General features: G+C 38.8%; 1 non-coding gene across 1 annotated transcript; it reads left to right on the forward strand.

Annotated features, from left to right (window-relative positions):
• Positions 1-3165: 3165 nt before the first annotated feature.
• trnae-uuc (transfer RNA glutamic acid (anticodon UUC)) lies at positions 3166-3237 on the forward strand. The gene has a single exon. It is a non-coding gene; the product is annotated as a tRNA-Glu (tRNA).
• Positions 3238-13016: the final 9779 nt, after the last annotated feature.

A 13016-nucleotide genomic window follows, 5' to 3' on the forward strand; every position in this document is an offset into this window, starting at 1 on the left:
GTAGGCTACTGGAGAACTTGTCCTTACTGAACTCATACTCCTTACTGTTGCCCGCACCCATAATAATAATAATAATAATAATAATAATATAATAATAATAATATCTTTTTTTTTTTTTCTTTTTTTTTTTCCCGGATCCAGGCAACAAAAGAACAAAGGAAACTTACCTACTCTCTACAATTTTCCTATTCTTATCTTATTATCCACACCATCTACCCCCGATATGGATTAGTTCCGCTCCAGCAAATCGTGCTAGTATACTGAGTCCACTCCTTTCCCTACGGGGTGTTCTGTCGGCCCGGGCCTATTTCTTACACTAGTACGTCTACTCAGTGTGCCTATTCTCTTAGGCTGGCGGAGTCCCAGACTCGGGAGTCCTCTAGACCCTATTTTTAAGCCCTAGTATCTCATGTACTATGCTACTTTACAGACCCACCCCAGGGTAGACTCAGGCGGATCACTATGTCACTTTCTTCTAGGATTAAATTACTGAACTTCACCACTTACTTTCTGTTCGTTAGATCAGGCGGAGCACACCACCGGAGTCAAGCGGGACGTCACTCCCTGGTTAGGTACTTTCCCGTATTCTTGTGGGTTTCCCTCTTTCTCCAGCTCAGTTCTCTCTCTGAGGAGCGTCCTCGAAGTTTAGTCACCGCTGCTCCGCATGGTGCCTCTCGCTGTTCCTGCCGACAACGCCAAATTCTGTGGTGGAAATTCAATGAAACGGGGAGTCAGATGTGGATAATAAGTAAAAAAGGTTTTAATAGAAAAGAAAGATTCCACAGAGTGTGGGGCTCACTACCAAGAGAAGCCCCGAGTCATACAGAGCATTGCTTGATATACAATTCTAACTGTATGCCTTGACCAATCACAGAAGCATTGCTTATCTCTTTCAGGCCGGCTGGTAAGAATCTTGCTTGACTGTCATCCCTTAATTGCAGGCAATAAAGCGATTGCAGGCAATAAAACGATTGCAGGCAATAAAATGAGAGACATCTTCCTGCTTATCTAATCTACGGTCTCACTCCCTTAAAGTTCTTTGCTTACATAAACATTTTTCCTAGGGAACAGGATAGTGCTGAATGTATGTGAATCACTGAAGCACATAGTATTTCCTTTACACTCCTTTTATCCCTAGATGAAAACAGGGAAGGCACTTAGCCTTATAAGGCATTTTGGGGGCAATTATCAAATACAATAATTTATAGATACACAGTATTATATGCAAACTTTGAACAAATGGACAAACATTATTATCATTTGGTGAATTTAAAAGATTAATCTGATGTGACACAGTTATAAGAATTCAAAATAAATGTAGCATAATGAAAATATTCTTGCATGAGACCCACTAACTCTTACAGCTGCTTTGAAAGACAAAAAACGTATTTATCTTCCACTCCACTCAAGGATGGCCACACTTGGAATTTCCCTTGGCACATTTAAAACATTGTGTGAGCCAGATAGCTTCTGTTTTCATTCATCCAATGCTCTGAGTAGTAGTGTTCCATGCATATGAGGTGCTTCAACACGTCCATGCGTGTTGTAAAGAAACACAGTGTAAGCAGTATTAATGAAAGTGCATCTCTACCTCAAACTCACCAGTGTAACAATTACAGTGTGTGAAATCTAATTTTAAATGGCAATCAGCCTTCTTAACAAATCTCCAATAACAAATAAGCAGAACTCACCTTGTTGAGTGTTTGTTTGTGTGTGTGTGTGTGTGTGTGTGTGTGTGTGTGTGTGTGTGTGGGTGTGTGTGTGTGTGTGCAGTTTTAAGCATAGCAAGGCACTTCAGGGTTGCCAGGTGGAGCCTTCCTGAAGACCCTGATACTGAAACAGCATTAAAAGCTGCAATGGCACTGTAGTGGTTTTTATCTGCACTTGTACTGCTTTGAACTCTTGCACTCTTACATACAGTAAGTTTCTGTGTACCTGTGTACATTTCTGTGTACCTTTAGTAAATAAAGGGATTCTATTCTAATATTACAAATCACTATGTCCAGTGTTCTGATAAATGACATCTTCAAATGATCTTTGCTGTTTCTTTGCATTAAACTTTAAACCTGCCTTTTAATTATTTCATAATATTATACAGGATAGTCTTGACTATAAAGCTATTTTGAATCAAACTTAAATGAAAAAAAAATGTAATAAATGGGTTGTTGTGTTTGCAGGTTTGATTCAACACAGGATCAGACAGATTCCTATAAGTAGGAAAAAAAAAAAAAAAAAAATTCTGCTGAACCTGAGTCTGCAACAAGCTATTCATCAGAGAGAGACTATTAACAGACCTATAAAGAAACTGATGTCATATGCATATGATGAACAAGATTTCCTGCTGGATTTGTACTCTCATGTGAAGGACTCTGAGACTCAGACAGGCAGGAGTGTCCTTCCAGCATTACAGCCAGTTTACCAGTCAGCATCTGCAGTCTGCTGCATAGACCTCAGAGAGAAAGACCTCCCTCTTCCTAGAAGTGCTGAAACTCCAAACAGTGAAGAAACCAGTGGAGCTTAATGACTGGTCAGATGAAGAGAGTGAAGTGAGGAGTTTCCTTCAGTGTCTGCCATGTCCCAGCTGAGGTGAGTGTGAAGCTTTTATTAGTACTATAGGAGTTGTGTTTAACTTTGAAACTGATGTTGTCACAGCCATTTGTCGCCGAGAGTCTAGAAGAGCATAATTGGCTGTACTCTTAGGGAGAGAGGGAGTGGCATACGCTCTCTCCCCTGTCAATTACAGAGACACCGTGCAATCAAGGGCGTCTATTATTTCACGCATCAGAAGGGGGAGGAAAAGACTATTTTCCGAGTACTTAGAATAACATTCCGTACTTTTTGGAGAAAATTTTCTAGAGTGTTTTCATGTAGAGAGAGAAATGAGTGGCTAAAATTTCAGAAACATTAAGGAGACAAATGGGGAATATATAACAGCTCTTTCCATGTGTTAGTGACACCAGCATTCCCTCTTTTCCCAGATGGTAAAAAAGAGCCTTGACTCTTGCAAACTTCATTTTTTTGTAGACCAAAGAGAAAGATGAATAACTCGCTTTATGGCCATTTTCCACTCATGCATACCAATTCCAGTATGCATCCAAACATTGTCAGAATAGTAGGAGTGCAGACTTTGAAAAATGGTCATGTCAGGTAAGTTTTACTGCTTTGTCCCTGGTTGTCTAGTGGTTAGGATTCGGCGCTTTCACCGCCGCGGCCCGGGTTCGATTCCCGGTCAGGGAAAAACCTCTTTTTTTGCTCATATAAAATGACAGATTCTGCATTAAAACATAAAGTTTGTGGGAGTCAGAGTTGAACCGACAGCCTAAGGATGACAGTTTTAACTTCTACTCTACCAACTGAGCTATTGAAAGTGATGTGCAAGTAATCCCACATGTCCAAACACCAGTATGTTGGCAAGAAACACAGCCAGTTTTGGATGTTTCAATTGTTAAGTTCATTTGACACAAAGAAAAAAGATCGCATCGTATAAGTTGTTCAGCTACAAACAGATATATATTTTGATGACATTTGGAATCATACTGGACTTTGTGTACATGAATGGAGAAAGGCCATAAATGGTTAGAATAACATTCAGTGCTTTTGGAGAAAAGTTTCGAGAGTTTTGTCATGTAGTGAGAGAAATGAGTGGCTGAAATATCAGGCATTAAAAGTGCAATTTGCAATCATGGAAAGAAAATTGCTTTCATGTGGACGGCATTGAGATATCGAACTGCCTGTGGAACATAACACCTCTTAAGAGGCTAGATTTGTGCTCTCAAGCTGCGATGGTGGTTTTCTCATGGCTTCTAAAAGAAGAGGCTGTCGTCAGGGTGGAGTGAGTCTTTGATAACCAAGATTGTTGTTGTTTTGGCCTTCGAATAGACAATGGCATTACCCAGTCTCAGGTCTTTCTCTGTAAACTGCAGAGAATGATATAGAAGGTAAGAAATGGTCAAGCACAGTTTTATTGGGTGTGTGTCTCTAAAAAACACTAGAGCTCTCTGATACATTTTTGGTTCAAGATTTAATCATCATGCAAATGATTGTGATTAACGCTTTGTCTGTTTAATTCAAATATTATACTATAAACCTAATATTTTAATAGGGTTGGCAACTTTCTAGATCCGATTACTACATGTGTGTGAAGTACAGGTGCTGTAGCTATATGGTATACAATTGTTCACAGTAGCCTAATTATAATATATACAACCAAAAATGCATCTAAAATAAACACCAGAAACCTGGACTAAGGGTGATGTACATAAGTGCATTAAATCTAGGTAGGACTGCTCGATAGATAGGATAACAGCAGAACAATTGTCCCACCATATAAGCAAAATGAGAGCCTGCTAGGGCCACCAAGAGGGTGCCAAAGACCATGTATTTATTTCTATTTGTTTTTTTACCTATGTTATGTCAGTGGCAGCTCAGATTTCTTCATAGGGTCCCACACAGGCTTGGGCCAGCCCTGGTATCACAGTGTCGTGCACTGGAAAACCATCAAGCCTGTTGACTATGCTACCAGTGTTGTTCATGTAACTGTGCAAATAAACTGCAAACACAATTACTTTTAGAAGTATCATCCAGTTTGTTTTCACAATTGCCAAAATGTAATGAATCACAGCCAGTGTTCTAAAACAGAGCTGGAATGTATTCCTGGCTGACGTGCCCTGTTTCTGGTTACAAAAAAAAAATAAAAAATTAATCGGATGAATTTTCAATGAAAGTGCTTCACTCAGCAGCCATTAATGATTCTTCTGTCCAGTATGAATAAATTGGAATTCCTATCCTTGTATCGGTTGTGGCAATTATGTGTAACAATCGTTTTCTGCACCCCTCATAATTTGCACTTGTGTCTGGTTTAATGCTCATTTGACCATGTTTTTAAGCCCTGTTTTAGTTTAGTCTTGTTGCTATTTATTGTAAGTCCAGCTGCTGTTTGTTAATCGAGGCTTCCGTGCATGTGAATATAAGCCTGAATGTTTATCCTCGCCCCAATGTTATAGCCGGCATACCTGGTTTGTCTTCGTGCGCTTTTCTTTACTTTAGTTTATCATGAATTCTCGGACTCTCCATGTTAATAATTTGACCATGGACTTTGGATTTGCCCCTAATAAATCTCACTCTTTTCCACACACTGCGTCCGCCTCCTTACCGCTCATCGTTACACTTCCCCAACCTACTATATTTACATTAAAACTCCGTCAACAGCAGTCTTTAACGTTGATTTTTTTTTTCAATCTGTGTAAAATTACATAATTTCTGCTGTTTCAGAAGTGAAGGATTTGCGTGCCCTAAATTTTCATCATGCCAATGCACAGAGGTTTTGGTATGGAGATTTTATCCCGATCTATAATTGCAGGTGTAATGGACTATAAAGTTGACGAGAAAGAAACCATCCGTTTCGCCGCCGTTTATGTCCATAGATGCTGCTATTACCAAAACTAGTACTGCGCTGATTCTTTAGAGGACAGTTGATTTGACCGGATGTCGCAGCAGTACGGCCGACTTCTGATCATAACGCATTCATGACAACTCAGCCCTTTTTACGACTGAGGTGCTCACACGACAACGCGTGATCTTGCACCTTTTATGTGTTTTAAGAAAAACGCTCAGTGTTTTAAAGTGCAGCAGCGAATTTTCCTCTAACGCGTTACTAAGCTCTGTGAGCAGAGTAATTTCTCCCATTGTGTTGAAATGAACAGGTGTCTGTTAAACTCATTCATGAGCGTATTTTAACGCGCGTTCAATATCGTCCGAGCTGTAATCTTTTGAATTCTGTAACCATGCGGCGTCATACGTATAACATTCTAGTCGCGTGGTGTGATAGCAACTGCTAGTCAGAATAAACAGAAGACAAGCAGTAGTACAAACATTTAAAAAAGATAAGATTACAAAAGTGAGATGCATTTTTGGCAGAACAGCGTTCATCCTTTTGAAGTTAGTTGCAGCAATTCTCCCACTTTAGATCCGACCTACATTGTAAGACATCCTCCTGTTGAGCTGGATATCAGTGTTTTAAGCAGGTTTCTGTTTTGTAGGAGGACGGTAAGCAGATGGAAGATTCCACCGTGTCCGCGCATCGTAGAGTGAGTTATCAACACAGCTGGCGACTGTTACAACTAACACACCACTTTAAATTTTGATATGAGGCCCTTTTTAGATAGAGATTGCCTGTTAGGGATTAGAATGAGGCTCTGCAGCATCTCAGATTGAAAAATATATATATAGAATCTTTGATGGCCGAAGATCTCTAGGGACCGAATACACATTGCTGGGTCATATGTCTCTGCATGTTTCAAATGGGAAACCATAAGGTGGAGGAGGAAGAGACCCTGGGTGAATGTCGGAGGAAGACAAGGGAGGACAACCGACGGAAGGCTGCACGTGTGGGGCGGTGTCTTGGAGGTCTAGACCTCGAGCTAGCAGTGCGAGAACTGCAGAGGGAGAATGTGGAGATCAAAGCTGAACTGAGAAGGCTGAGAGCACAGCTTGAGAAAGTAGGAAAAGTGAAACACTTAGTTACACTGCAGTGCACATCCAACGAAGCAATGTTCTGCTATACACAGGAGATGATTTTAGATTGAAATAAGGAACTATAATTAAAATCCAGGTAAATAGTGAGCATAAATGTGTTAGGGCAAATCAACAAATGGATTGCCTATGACACTACAATATCACAGTCTAACTTATATTATATTTTTGATAGTATATCAAAGTGTGTGCACATGCATGTATTTAATAGTGATGCTAAATTAAATGCTTTTTTCACAGTTGGAAAGCCCAAGGCCCAGTTTCCCCCTGGAGTCTCCCAAACCACGAGACAACAGGTTTCCCTCACTCTCCCTCAGACAGCCTACCAGATTTGCACCTGGTGAGCCCCACTGGCTCCAAGAAGCCCCATCATCCAGACCCTACAGGCCTTGCCGTCCACTACTGCCTCCCCTGTACTTTCACTCAGATGTGAGGGCAGCACCAAATGCACAGGAGAAGCTGTTCAAGGAGACACATGAGAACACACATGAGAAGAAGAAACTGAAACGTCAGCAAAAAGACATAGAGCAGACAACGAAAGAAGCGAATGGAGCCACGGAAGCAAGAAAATGTGAGAAGAAGAGATTTCGTATTACGATTGTATGGAAAGGATTTAAAGGAATTAAGTCTTTCTTTCAGAAATAGCTGTGTGGTATAGAATTTCATGTCCTTTCCATATTAACATAACTTTACTCTTTTCCTTTATGCAATAAACCTGACAAAATCATTTTCCAGGCATTTTTCATAGATTTTGAATTGATTTAAATATGAACGTCTAATTTCTCATTTCAAAATGTGCTTATTAGTTCATGTCTGTTTTATAATATAAATAAAGATATTTTATTAAATAAGTGAAAAGTCTGGCATCAGCTTAATAGGTACAGTTGGACCATTTAAGTCCATTTAAGTGTTCCAAGTAAGATCATGTCATGATTTATTGACAAAATATTAAAAATGTATAATTTTGAAAGAATTAACCGCCCAACATTTATTCACTAAGAGGTTCAGGAGTAGAAAAAATGTTAAGAAGCCCCCTAGTCCCCCAGTCCCAGAGTCACATGCAAGGTTTAACCATCAAATATTAAAACCCTGAGAAATGTTCAGTCTGAGATCTGAGTGAATAGTTTAAGGAAGAGATTTGTCCAACCATCCATGTTCTGTTACAAAAATGGGGTTGCGGTCTGGACCTCCTTGACACCAAGAATTGTACAACCGTTTCCCTTTGTAGATGATGAATCTGCCCAACAACATTCCCAGTGATGTGGACTGTTATCTGTTCCCTCCCACTTCCACCTGTAGTCTGGTACATAATCTTACAGGATTTGTCATGGACCAGTGACAAATCCTGTCTCATCTACATTGTAGATATTCTGGGGTTTTGTTGTGAAATCTGTGAGATAAGCATATCAAAGCAGTGGGTGAATATTCCAGTATCAGCTGAGGTCCTCACTGTAGCCACAGGAAACTGTTCTGATTTGTGAATGGTCTGCTCAGGATGATCTCATAAAACAATAAAATGATTTTCTCCCATTGGGGAAAGGGCTCTGAATTCCACTAGCCAGATTATAATCCAGAACAAGATGTAAAACATCTGTTTCAGTGAAGCTCCAACCCCAGTCACACATGACCTGCCAGGATTGTAAGAGCACATGGACACATTAGCCTAAGCCATTTTATGATCACATTGTAACTTCATATTTGTTATTCATTTATTCCATCAAACAGCATTTATTTTGCATATCATAATTTCTTACTTGCAGCCAGTACAGTGAAAACTGATGCAAGTTTGTACTTGAAGGAACTCCTCATTAAAACACTCTAAGGTCATCTTAAATGGAGTCTAGTGGGCTTAAATGGTTTCAAAGTGACTAGTGGTGAAAAAAGACAATGTGTTCATTTTTAAATAAAAGATATATTTACATGCATGGAGCCTAAATATAATGTCGACTAAGAATCATATTATTATTTTGCCCACATACAGAAATATTAAGTTATTCTAATTCAAGGATTGCTTGTTGCCTATGGTTGGCATGCTTTTTGTAGTGCTGTATCACTTAAACCCACCTTTTAAAGAATCTAATTTTTGAAAATATTCAGATGTCCAGAAACTAGATGCCTGCTCATTTGTTAATATGTAAATGTAATTAGAAAACTGTGTACATACGTGGTAATGCTTAAAAATAGGTGTATCTGCCAGTGAAGTTTATCCTTTGACCTTTAGATTAGCTGTAATGCTGAGACAGGCAGGGCAAGACACAAGCGTGTTGTCGAACTTTGTTTATTAGGAGGAGCAGAAACATAATCCAAGAGCAGGTTACCAGAATACATGAAAAACAAAAAACAAAGTGAGGCTAACCAGGAAGAAGAAAACATAGAGGTAAAAGTAAGATAACACAGATATTAAGAACACGGGAATGGAGAACAATATGGAAAACGAACAGGCAGAGCAAGAATACATATGGTAGAACTCCAATGTAGTGATGGGATGTTAGATACTGAGGCATCAAAGCTCACTATTGCAAAGCACATTGATTCAACACTGTATTGAAGATTGTATCAAAGTTACTATTAGCATATGACTAATGAGGTCTAAGCATCAAACATCATCTAAACACTGGATGAAGTGGCACTGTTTCACAGGTCTGGCACTGTCCTATAACTTGCAATCTATAAGAGAGTGTAAAATCTCCAGACATCTTTTTCCCACAAAATTTGAAATATGGAAAATATGGAAGCAAATCTTTCCATATGAGGATAAATAACATAAATTGACCATTTCTTAATACACAGAAATTAAAGCATTAAAATCTCATTTGACATAATATAAATGCAGTTACCAAAAAGTGGCTGAAAATAAGCAGGAAACTGGGCATGGTATAAAAACTTATATACATTTACATACACTTATATATACATTTATGTGTGTTTTGGAAAGTTTCCAAGATGTTATTTTGTGCCAGCATTGTTTAGGTTTTATTGAGACTCCTGTGTCAGGTAATCAACATATTACAGTCCATGGTAATTGGTAAATTCAGGTGAAATATTTATATTCATCTGAAATTAACTGCCCTGCCACTGTGTGTGTGTGTGTGTGTGTGTGTGTGTGTGTGTGTGTGTGTGTTTTCTCAGTGTTGACAGGCTGCTGCTGAGGCTGCTCCACTGCTACAGTGTCTCTGACCTCCAGCAGGGGGCAGCAGCAACAGATCTGCTCTCTGCTCTGCAGCACAGACTGGACTTCTCCTGCAGCTCTGCTCTGGACCTGACAGCAAACACACAGACACACACTCTGACTCTGAGCAATGAGGACTGCACAGTCGTCTCCATGGTCAACCAGAGAGCTCACACACACATACATACATACATACACACACACACACACACACACACACACACACACACACACACACACACACACACACACACAGTTCACTCTGCATGACTGTGAGATAGAGGAGGCTGGAGTGGAGCAACTCTTCCCCATTTTACACACAGTCACCCTGCAGTAAGCCACTGATTAACAATTTAACACAATATTCGGCATGTGACTGAATGTAGAAGCTGTGTGTGTTCATTGGAAAGCATTGTATGTTCTTTGAAAGGCTCTATATAAATGTAACTTTGCTCATTCAGTCATATCTTGTGTTCTGTCAAGGACATTTTTTTGAAAACAAACAGCAAAAAGCCTGACTTTCTTGGTGATTTTATTTCTCTTACTGGCTGCCTGGTTCACTGATCACTGCCTGTCCTTGGCAGAATGGATATTGAGTGTCTCTGAAAATGTATTAATATTATTAGTATGTGCCTAACGCTCCTCTCTATTCCAAAGCTGACCCGATTTCCATAATTCTCGTATTGCATAAGACATTTATTTCCATTATATGTTTTAGCATTCAGGTGGTCATTTTTCTTTTCAACAGTTTTGGCGTGATCCAATAGATCCAAAGTCAAACGAATACGCACATCATGTGTTGAACCCATCCATAGTATTTTTCTGCTTATCTAATATGCCAATATTTTCTCGTAACCATCCCACCAAGTCCTAAAAACACCCAAACCTAAATGCTTAGTAACTACAGTAAAGCTTTTGTCACTGTCTTAATTTTTATTCTGCATTAGTTCATCAAATGGTTATTTATTGAGAGTGAGTCTGTATTTTGTATTTGAAAAAAAATAAAACTTTGTCAGCATTAAGCAGGTTTGTTGTCTGGTTTGAAGGCTGTGGTTGTGCTATTTTTCTGGCCTTTCTGGTCAACTAGTTTCTGTACCCAGTCATTCCATCAAGGGAGGTGTGTTGCTATTGAAATGTCTAACTTCCTTCATCTAGGGAATTCATGACATACATTAGAATTACATTTATTATAGCTGCAGGTGGCAATTAAGGGGTCCAATCATTTTATCACATCTGCACAACTTGGTTGCTGATGACATCCCATATTAAGTTCACCAGCCTTTGTGGTTGGTTTTGAGGTTTTGTTTCCAGGAATGTTGTATTTTGAAACCAATCTCTCAATTTTCTCTGCTGAATTGCTTTATATAAATATTTTTTTCTGATTCGACATGACTAAGAAATATAGTTCCCCCAGAAGGTCAGTTCACCCCAAATTTACTTGCATTCACAGTATGTTCATATACACCATTGAAGTTTGGTAATAATCTAACACTCTATGGCTAAGTTTTAGCCTATTAATAAAAATCCTGCTCTTGGGGATTGATAGTTAAATACACATATTTTTGATAATTATTTACAAGAAGATCTGCATTTTTTACATTTAAAAGGTATCTCTAGATCAAAAGGTCACTGACTTGTTTGAAAGGTGCATTTGCCCAACTAATTTAGGTATCAAAAATCAGGCTAAAAAAAGGTTTACGAAACGTATTGAACTTTTTTATGGAATAGTCACAAAGTATTGCACTGTATAAACTGCATTTCTCATGCACAACTGGTACACAATGGGATTGACTTTTTTTTTTTTTTAATACCTTTTCATATGTCAGAGGGGCTCTGTTGGCAAAAATGTCCTATAATTGCCATGCTAGCTTAAAGTCCATAAATCAATACTCATGTCAAGTTTCATAAGAATTACTCAAAGAAGTCTTAATTTTTTTTTCTGCTGTTTTGAATGAATCAGTACACCTTGGAAGGATTGATAGGTATGTAGGGGCCATACTCCATACAAATATCAACATGTTTCAGTCTCATCAATATTTTGATACCAAATTTGTGAAGATTGGAGAAAGGTCCTATGACTAGTGTGTTACAGTTCATCAGCAACATAAAAAGCAGTAGGATATTTAAATTCAAAGTAATTTCTACAAGAATCAACGTTGTAGCAGTCCACTGAAGCCAGTTCTTACTAAATTACATTACATCCTTTGAAGCCCACTGAAAAATGATTAGCCAATTACCTGAAAAACATTAGCCAATGTTTGACTCAGCCTTAGCAATCCTCCAGCTTGCTTACAGAAGCAGTATGCAAAATTTCATCTTGATCAGAAGAGCAGTTGTTGAGAAACAGTTATTTGCATATTATTATATGCCCCATATTGACAAAACTGCTACATTTGGTAAGCTACCTCAAAGTCAACACTGGTATAAGTCTTTTAAATTTCATGAAATCTGAACATGTCGTTCAGGAGTTACAGCTAGTTAAAGTTAAGGTTAAAGCCTAACCTTTGTACTACTACTTTGTACTACTAATATTACTTTGCAATAGGACAGCTGTATTTTTATGTCAGGTTTTTGTTTAAATAATTATTGAGATTCAGACTCTTGCAAATATTTTGACACCAATTTCACTCAGATTGGTGTGAAAATCCTAGGAAAAACCCAAACAAACAAAAAAAGTGAAATCTAGTGGGCAGAGCCTATTCGAATTAAGGAGAAGCCAAGGAAGAATGACATAAAAATAAATAATACTATTTCTATATTCACCTCTGCCTTTTGTTTTGAACATCTGCAAATGTTAAATATAGTTTTGTCTGCAGTTCATAAAGGAAAAAACAAAAATACATTAGAGTCAGAACGTTTGTTTCTTTGTCACACAGTTTTATTATTGTTTTGAATTATTATATTGTCTTTTAGCAATTGTCAATTGTCCTTGGACTTGTCCTCGGCCTCACACAGCCAGGTGAAAAAGGCTGTCACGGATTTGAGGGCCACACCTTTGCCTCTTGTTGTGTTTGGACAGCAGCTGCTGGTGCACCTTCCTCTGCTCCTCAAGTTTGGCCTACTGATGGATCTGTTCAATGGTCTTGGGCCCGTGGTCAACTCGCTGCGACACCCAGTTATGCTAGAAAAGCAAAATCAGCAGATGCATACTTTTGCATCACCATGCGCTGGAATGGCAAACACAAACACACAAACACAGGCAGAGTCTCTAACCAGTCGCAGGTCGATGACGTCCTGGAGCAGGAACCGAATGCGTGAGGAACCCCTCCTCTCCTTCACTGTCTTTTCTATATATTTAAAGTAGTGATCCATTTTT

The sequence above is a fragment of the Electrophorus electricus genome, chromosome 10 (assembly GCF_041902795.1).
Source record: "Electrophorus electricus isolate QZ-2024a chromosome 10, ASM4190279v1, whole genome shotgun sequence".
NCBI classification, from domain to species: Eukaryota; Metazoa; Chordata; class Actinopteri; order Gymnotiformes; family Gymnotidae; genus Electrophorus; species Electrophorus electricus.